We start from the raw sequence: 9,302 nt of genomic DNA on the forward strand, positions 1-9,302 counted from the left end.
GTGCGCAGCAGGCCACAGCCAGGCAGCAGCCCCCACTGCCAGACTGCTGCAGTGGGTAGAGGGTGCAGGGAACTCTCAGGGCTGCTTCAGAAGTCCAGCTGGCACAAGGGGTACCAGTTGGCTGGGCCCCAGAAGCTCCTGAGAGCTAGTAGCCCTGAGCTACTTGCCAGGGCAAGGATAGATGCTGGCCCCGAGCTCTAGCTCCCCCTGGCTAAAGATCTGGGAAGAGCCAGGCAGGGTTATTGCGCCCCAAGTGGCACAATTTGCTCCACAACAAAGTGCATGTCCGAGCACATGTGCTGAAGCAAAAAGCCCTGACTCAAATTTGCACCGCTTCTATTTGAACTGCTGCAAGTGCACATGCTTGCATGTGTGGATGTGCCCTGGGTGTCTGTAGACATGCAGGGAGGCTGCTCTGATACGCTGTAATTACAGCACACCAGAGCAAATCTGATTAATTGAGTCTACTGGAGCTTGCTAACTAGCATGCTGCAGCAGCCTCTGTATCAGCATCCCAACACTTCAAAATGGTGGCGGGGGCACTTTAATTAAAGCTTGTTTGACAAGCTTCAGTTAAAATGCCCCCAACCATCATCTGAAGCCAGGGGAAGGTGATACATGAGACACTGCAGGTGCTTTAATTACAGCAGCTCTTGGAGCCGCTCTAATTAAAGTGCCCTCCCCAGTCCACACTTGGGCCATGTGTAAAAACATGCGTTATGTTTATGCCCAACACTGACTGGCAGACCATGAGTTCATTAGGCATCTCACCTCAATCAGGTATGCTGAAAAACTTCTAAATAGTAAAACACCCTGCAAATTCTACAAAGTAAATTGGATTTAAAATCTGGAACATAAGATGTGGTAATGGCTAAAACAATCTGTCTGCATCTTAATTAATTTTATTCTAAGCCTGTAGAGGTAACACACTTCACAGAACATTTGGGTGAAAGCATTTCTATTTGAAATATTCATTCTATAAGGCATAACACTACAAAATGTACCCATAAGAATTTCAGTTGCAGGCACTGAAAAAGTGGGTGATATTGTAGTGGGGTACCAGAGTCAGCTAGGGTAGCATACTATTCTTTTCTGGACAACTAAAAAAAAACAATGTTGTTCATCTGCATAATCATCTATACCGCCCAGTTGTCACTTATATACAGGTTGGCATCCTATTTTTGTACTCACATACATAAGCGTAATCATAAACTTTGGGGGAGGTGCAAGAGAGGTTTTACCTATTTTCCCTCAAATAAGTGAGTTACTAATGCATTCACCTGGAGAAATGAAGGTCCTGGATTATAGCTCCCATTCTTACATGAGGGCTTTGAATTTGGCTCTTCTTCACATACCAGCACAGCACACTAACCACTACACCGCAGGTCAGCTCTTACCAAATCATTTCTTTCATCTTCTTTTTGAACTTAAGCTCTGATCAACAATATAAAAGAAATCTTTGGAGATAGGTGGGACTAGGAAGAAAGAGAACAAGCCAGAACAACCCCATCCTGCCTTCCATACATTTTTGTAATGACTATGTTAGTGGATCCACATGAAAAGGAGCAATGGAGAAGGCACTGAGTAATGGCTGATGCATGGCATGGTCATTAGAGTACCCTGAAAGAAAAAGAAAATAGTTGTAGTTTGGATATCTCAATAACCAGGAAAGACTAGAATACCATCCTGACTGCTTAACATTTCATGAAGAAGCGGGTCTAGTGGTGCTGAAGTCAAGTTGCAGACAAATTCAGCAGTTATCAAGAGCTCATTTGTTTTGGACAATCAGAGAAAACTGTCAGTTACAAACAAGGCTATGCAGTCCACCCAGAGGATGCATTTACAATAGTTTCCTGATTGCTTTAACCCCAGATCTGTTTGTCTTGGCAAAAAAGAAATACCCTGACAGCCTGTGTTGCTCCTGAGGAAACTATTCTTGCTCCTACTCAATGGTAAAATTCCCCAAAACTGAAAGGCAATAGATTTTAAATGGATAGGGTTTTTTTCTTTGTTTGTTTTTGGTGCAGTACATAGTCAATTCACAGAAATCACCATTAATAGATATGGAAACTAATGTCCAGATCCCAGCCCTTATGAAAGACATCTAAGTGGGTTTTGGCTTTCTAAGATTTTGTAAGACACTCCAACATACTATACTGCTGAGGGAGGGAGTTCTGTTTTATGCTCCCAGTGATATATATGCATTTTGCATTAGTTGAGAGATAAACAACAGAGGATTGTACAAAGTGGGCTGCCTCCTAAATAGGAAATGGAATAGCCACATCAGTGTGGGCAAGCTAGTTAGTTTGGGGCAGGGAAATTGGCACTATCATTCATGTGAAGTACCACAAGAGTGGCTATACTGCTTCTGGCTTAGGAAGTTGTATGTTTGGCAGCACCACCATTGGGGGCAGTAACTTTAACGTACAGAAATAGAGTTATTTGTTTATTTGTTGTTGTTTTTTAATCTCGCCAGTTGCCCCAGAAAACACAACACTGAAACAATTCCAGCCAGAGCACTAAAATGCAGAATGTCTACAAAGGGCCCTGTTACACAGTAATTTTGGCAGTTTATGGAGCTCTTAACCCCTGAATTGTCTGCATGTTAAGACCTGAAACTGGTTTTAGACACTTGCTGTGCTGGTCAAAGTTATGCCACTCCAGGGCTGGATTATCTCTGATCCTTGCTACTATGGTGCAGCCATTCTAGGCTACAATTTAGTGTAAACACCCCACCTGCCCTACTGCCCTTCTGGCCTGGATTAGGCCTACTGCCCCAAAGCCCCCAACCTCCCCAGAACCCCAGATCCCACTTACTGCCTCTCTGCTCTGCCTCACCCCACCCCACCCTGCCCTGCTTATTTGTGGCTGCCTATGCTACCTGTCCTAGGAGAGCAGGCAGTGAAGGGTTATACTCTTTGCTTGGCTGCCTTTGCTGGTATTGCTCTCTGCACCACAGGAGCAGCATCCCAACAGCAGCAGCTGGGCAGGCAGGTTAGCCTTTCCCTGCCTGCTCCCCTGGGACAAACAGTGCGGGCAGACACAGAAGACTGAAGTTAGGAACCAATTTCAGCCTCATGGCAGCCACAAATAAATAATGACCTAAGGATGTGGGGAGATAGGAGGCAGAGAGAGCCCTGAGGGGCAGAGGAGGAGCCCAGGGGGCAGAGGGAAGTCCAGAATGGGAAGCATGGGCTCAGTTCTTACCTTTTAGTTCTCTAGGTCCTTGCTGGCCCGAATGTGCAACTGCTCCCAACTCAAGCTAGTGCAGTCACCAATCAACATTTGTACAGCTCACAGAATAAGATGTAAAAAGACTCTAAAAAAGATTTCAAATAGATCCTATGACTCACCCTATATCCAGCCATGGACGTGCTGCAATACATATTTGAGACATGTCAGGATCCTTTTATTTTTCTCCTTATTCCAGCCAGGAAAGTGACAATTTTTGTCAGCCAAACTACCTTACAGAATAGTCTTTGTCTCTATCAAATATATTACTTAAATTCATAACTGGTATCATTTTATAATTTTCAAAATTCCTACCAAAATAAACAGAAATGTGACCTCCACCTATTTAATATTTGAACTGATTTTGCAAAAAATTCTCTTAGCTTCATTAGTATTGAAAACCGACATATTTTTTACTGCATGTGGCTCTAGGCAGACATTTTACCAAGACAGATTTTCCTATTAATTAGTTCTCAGTTCTCAACTATTTCTGATTTCTTAATCAGTGTAACTCTTTCCACCTACGCCCAGTACTTCAAATTGCTCTCTGCTATTTTACTAATTTGTTTATTTATTTATTTATTACAATGTTTAAGTTAGGTGCATTAAGTTCCAGATATTTCTTAAGTCTATTAGGTGCAAACAGAGAACTTGTCAGGCAACGTGCATACCTATTGCATGAAATCCTGGCTTCCTCCAAGTCTACAACGAAACTTCCATTGACATCAGTAAAGCCAGCATTTCATCCACTTTAAATACATTGTGTGAATGTCTACATGTGCATGTACACTGGTTTAAGTTTACTGCACAGTAAATTACTGTACAGTAAACAGGAATAGGCTGACATCTACATGTGCAGGCATTAAAGTGCATTAATGCTGTGTGTGGACTGACTAGGGAGTCCCAAGCCAGTCCCCACACACATTATTGAATATCTTTAGCTTTTGATGGCATTCATTGATTTCAGTAGAAACACATATATAAACATTGACATTTCATGTTTGTCATTTGGATCATACATTGGCTGATTTGTATCAGCAGTGATATAACTGCTGCGATTAACATCAGTGATGTAACAGAAGTGATTAAACATTATTAGCGTTTATAATGAATATTAGGAGTTAATTATGCTGTGTTTGCCTCTAATGTATCATTTGGACTTATCTTTAAACATTCAATAAAACATGAAAAAAGAACAGATCATTTCTTCTGTACATCACAATTCCCATTAATAATCACACTGACTCTAATAGGAGTCACAGTCCAGTCAGCTAGGTTTGAGTTTACAAAAAGAACTGGGGCTTTTAAAAAATGAAAATGAATTAATGTTAATGCTATTAATGCTAATAAGGCCTCTTGTCAAATGATCTCAAAGTATTTCATAAACATTAGGAATTAGTTCCTGCTGCTTTTAACCATGTTCAGTATAATCAGGATACTCATTGCTTTAGGACTACTTGAGGAATAAAACACATCTCAGTGGGCACATCTACACGAGATGTTTACTGACTAATTAGCTCTGCAGTAAAATGCTACAAATCTACACATGTGACTGTATTAGGCCACAGTAGGCTAATAAATGCCATCTCAGGGTAGTCTGGTTAAACACAAGTAGTAGTGTCCTGTGGTTGCATTGTTTTGTGTGCTGCAGCACATATGTAGATGGTGAAGGGGCTGGTTGGGGCATGAGAGTGCTTCAGTGAGGGGGCTACCTGCCAGCTAGTCCCACACTGGAGCACATTCATGCCCCAGCCAGCCCCTCTGCAGCATGTGGACCCAGTGGGAAGCAGCCTCAGGCTGGCAGGCTGCTCTAGAGGTTGCTGGGGGGTAGTCCGAGGTCTCCTGCCAGCCTAGGGCTGCTCTAACTTGGTTGCATGTGCAGGGGGGGGCTGGCTGAGGCATGAAGGTGTTTCAGTGATGGGCTAGCCAGAACAGTAAGGGGCTATGAAGTACTCTCATGTGCTAGTACATGTGCTGAAGTACCTTCATGCCTCACTCATCCCTCCTGCTGCATATGGAGCCTGGTTGGAACAACCCTAGGCTGGCAGGCTGACCCTAGGTGTGCATGTGAATAAACTCTGGAGAAATATGCTCCAGAGTATTTGCTTCTAGGTCCACATTCAAACAGCATGCCTGGGAGCAGTAAACTCCAGAGTTTATTCATGCACTCTAATTGCATGTGTAGATGTGGCCAGTCTGAGTAAATTGTCAGAATTTGACTTCCATTATAAAGTCTGCTTTGTCAGATTGAGTCTGTAGATGTCTTAATAAATATAGTGCATTTCAGACTAAGTTTTATTAAATTCATTCTATATATGACACAACAGGAGCTTACACGACCTCAGACCACCTGAAGAATCCAGAACATAATTTGGAAGAAAATTCAGTAATCCCTATCCCCAGGCCCCTATATGCCACCAGAGCAAACTGATTCCATTGTACGTGTATGGACAGTTATCACAATAGCAGGATATAAATTATACTTTATGTTAAAGAACAAGGAACTGTGTGTTTGGGTTCAGGTTATTTTCCCAATACAGAAGTATTTTTTTCCATTTTATCCAATGAAAATTAGACAGAAAAAGCAATGGGCCAGCTTCAAAGTGGGATACTGACTATAAATTTATTTAACAGTGGCATTTTTTCTAATCTAAAAGATAATTAATTTTTATACTAAATGAGAACTAAGTATATTTTGAATATTTATTAAAAAAAATAAAGGATAATGCCAACTACCACACAACATATGCCATAATAATTAGGGAATTTGCTTAAATTTCTATAAATATTAACCTTTTATTCTCATTGATTCGTATGCATTAAGGCCACCAGGCATCATAATTTGTCTTCCTATATAACATAAGCCATAGTATTTCACTCTCTGATCCTTGAATCCAGTCTAATATCTTATGGTAAAAGCATACCTCTTAGGAAGTCATTTAAAATTGATGTCAAGATTCAAAATCCTGGCTGAAATGTGGTATGGTGGTTAGAGCACTGTGTTGGGAAGTCAGAAAGACCCAGATTTAAAGTATCTTTTGTGAGGGTGGCCAAAATCCAGGATGTCCAGATTCTCAAGTGAGTTCCCCAGCTACTTAGCTATTTGGGAAGAAGAAAGCTCATGTTCTCTTTTATATTCTAACGCCCTGCCTGGATGTGTATGTAATTGTCCCACACATAAGGTTACACATCCAGCAACAGCTTTCCTTTGGGCATGTTAGTTCAAAAAAATGCCCTGTAGACAACCAGGCAAAAACAGAAGCCCACACACAATCAAATCTGGACACATGGATAACAAGGAAGGAAATAAAATGCCACCCCTAGAATCCACTGGTATAGGACTTACTAAGGACTGCATGTCAGTAGCATAGCTTGGAGCTGTCCAGCAGCATATCTAAATAGTGTCATGGTAACGACAAGTCATTCTGGTAACAACTTTATGCCCTCTTTCAAATCTAGTGCAGGGCACTATATTGTCCAAGTTGATTTGATACAGTTAACCTTAAGGTATCATTGACATTTATAGCCAATTGACCAGAATCTGACAGTTGTCTGATTCGGTCCTCTAGGAGCATCATTAGTTTTATCGATGGTTCAACTACTTGCAGGAAGTGTGCTGAGGATACCAATGCTTTGCTTCCCTTTGCCCTTGACTGAACTTTAACTTATAGATCACATCTCTAGAAAACTGCTTTAAAAATCAAAACAAAGAATAACCTACTTGCTAAACATGCAGGCTCCACTTGGTGTGCCAGTGCCTCCATGCTATATACATCAGTCCTCACACTGGTATTCAGTTGCAGATTACTGAATCTGCAACTGAATTGCAACTGAATTGCAAGGGGCTTTGAAATGACAACAAATGCCCTTGTGGACAAGTTCAAACCACGTCCTACTTTGTTGGCTTGTGTCCATTCACTTCGTTACCTGGTGGCTGTCAAGCTCTTCACACTGGTGATGACACCACCATAAGATGGCTGGAACAACATGCTGAAACTGTATATGCTAACTAAATAAAGAATGGTTAGCTTGTCTCTACATTGGGAACTTTTGGAACAAGTCTGAGATGGTTCTAGTCTTCCCTTTCTGATAAATAAGGAAGATGTGGTGAGTTGATCATCAACTTGTCTCTGCGTCTAACTTTTTATATTTGAGAATACAGGATGTATTCTTCATGTACAAATGTCTTGTATTATGTACTAACTTTAATTAGTATTTATAAAGATTTATCAAAAATAAATGCCACTGTGTTACTGTTATGATAGCATTTACAGTAGGGCTGCGCGAAATTTTGCTGGCTGCTTCATTTCAATGCTGTTTCAACTCATCTTGAGCTTGAAACAGTCAAATCGAAATGAAACACAACAGCCTTGAAATGAAATGAGGGCAGTCGAAACATTTTGGAAGTTTTGAAATGTTTCAAGTTTCAAAGCTGGGCTTGCCTGCAGCTTAAGAGAAACTAAGGAGAGGGAGGGGAAGAGGGGGGAAGGACTGCTCTGATATTGACATATGTAGCTGGCCAATGACTGTGATCCTTCCCAGAGGTCCCTTCCAATCCCAGTGCTCTTGGGGGGGGAGCGGGGGAGGAAAAACAGCATAAAAAGCATTGTTTGAACTGAACTTTCTCTGTGCCTTCACACTTACAAGTGACACAAGTTCTGCTCTGAACAGTTTGAGGTGCAGTTTCCCCCAACCCCCTGCACCTATCTCTCTGAAGCTTGGCAAGCTTCATGGCCTCAGCAGGGGCTACCATGTCTGCAAGTTTCATCCAAATCAGGCAATAAATGACAAAGTTATAGGAAGTTTTGTTCTTCCCCATTATAGCCTATGGGCAAAACACTGAAACAGCATTAAAATAGCTTAGACAAAACAATGCTCTTGAAACAAAACTTGAAATGAAACACTGTCCCATCAAAATGGTGAAATGGGAGTTGAAACGAAATGGTGCTGTTTCACACAGCCCTAATTTATAGTACTAATATCAGAAAGCACCTGTACAAAACAATTGCATGGAGATAGGATCCATTCCAGATCATCATATATAAGCACTCCTTAAATTTGAGTAAAGTGGACTAGATCCATTCATTACATTACATTTTAGTAGATTAATATAGTAATATAGATATACATTAAATTAGTAGATTTATATATTGTATATGTATTAGTTGATGTACTATTATTATGTATTAGTAGGTATACATAAAATTTTAGTAGATTCACATATTAATATAAATTTTAGGCCAAATAATATTATAAAATGTCAGAAATATCCCACAAATGTAAGAGTGGTTTTATTCCAAAAAGGCTTTGAGATTTATACAAGCAATGAAATTTCAGCAAGTATAGGTTGATTTATAATATTTGGAACAGCAGTCATTTTGTCAATAGCTATCCATTACTATCTAGAAAAATACACCTTAAACTACACAAAATAATTAAGAAATTAAAATATTTTGAACTAAAAACATCTAACAAAATGCCATTATTTTAAATGTTGCTGAACTTATACCTATAAAAGGTGCTTGATAAAGCACGTTTGAATCACTGCCTGATCTTATGAACTAAGGGAACTACATCAATTATTCTACAGTTGTCCCCACAAATAACTATATTTAATTAATGGAAAGCCTTTCCATTATTAAATATTAAATTATTTTATGATGCTTCTCTATTAGTAATAATAGCTTCAATAGCTTCAATAGCTTTAATAGTAAATAGCTTCTAAGAGAGATTGGAATCCTTCTATCATAGAATTCAGACTTTTTTGGTGTTCATAAGTTAGTTCTTAGGAAAAGTCTTAAATGTTGGAGACAACAAATCATGGGAAATGATTGAATTACTGTTAAAAAAATAATATTCACAGTTTCTTGATGACTACAAGGCTACTGTGTTTTCCAGCGTAAAAGATATACCTGTGTTAAACATATACCTTCAAAAATGCTAAAATTGTGGGAAAAGTTGCTAACATAAATTTGATTGAATTTTAGTTCTTTTTTCCCCCAACAATATCAATTGTTTTCATTACATAGCCTTGGTCTATGAGATGCACTTTAATTTTAGACCTCCTTTTT

This window comes from Alligator sinensis, unplaced genomic scaffold (assembly GCF_000455745.1).
Source record: "Alligator sinensis unplaced genomic scaffold, ASM45574v1 scaffold124_1, whole genome shotgun sequence".
In the NCBI taxonomy this organism is placed as follows: Eukaryota; Metazoa; Chordata; order Crocodylia; family Alligatoridae; genus Alligator; species Alligator sinensis.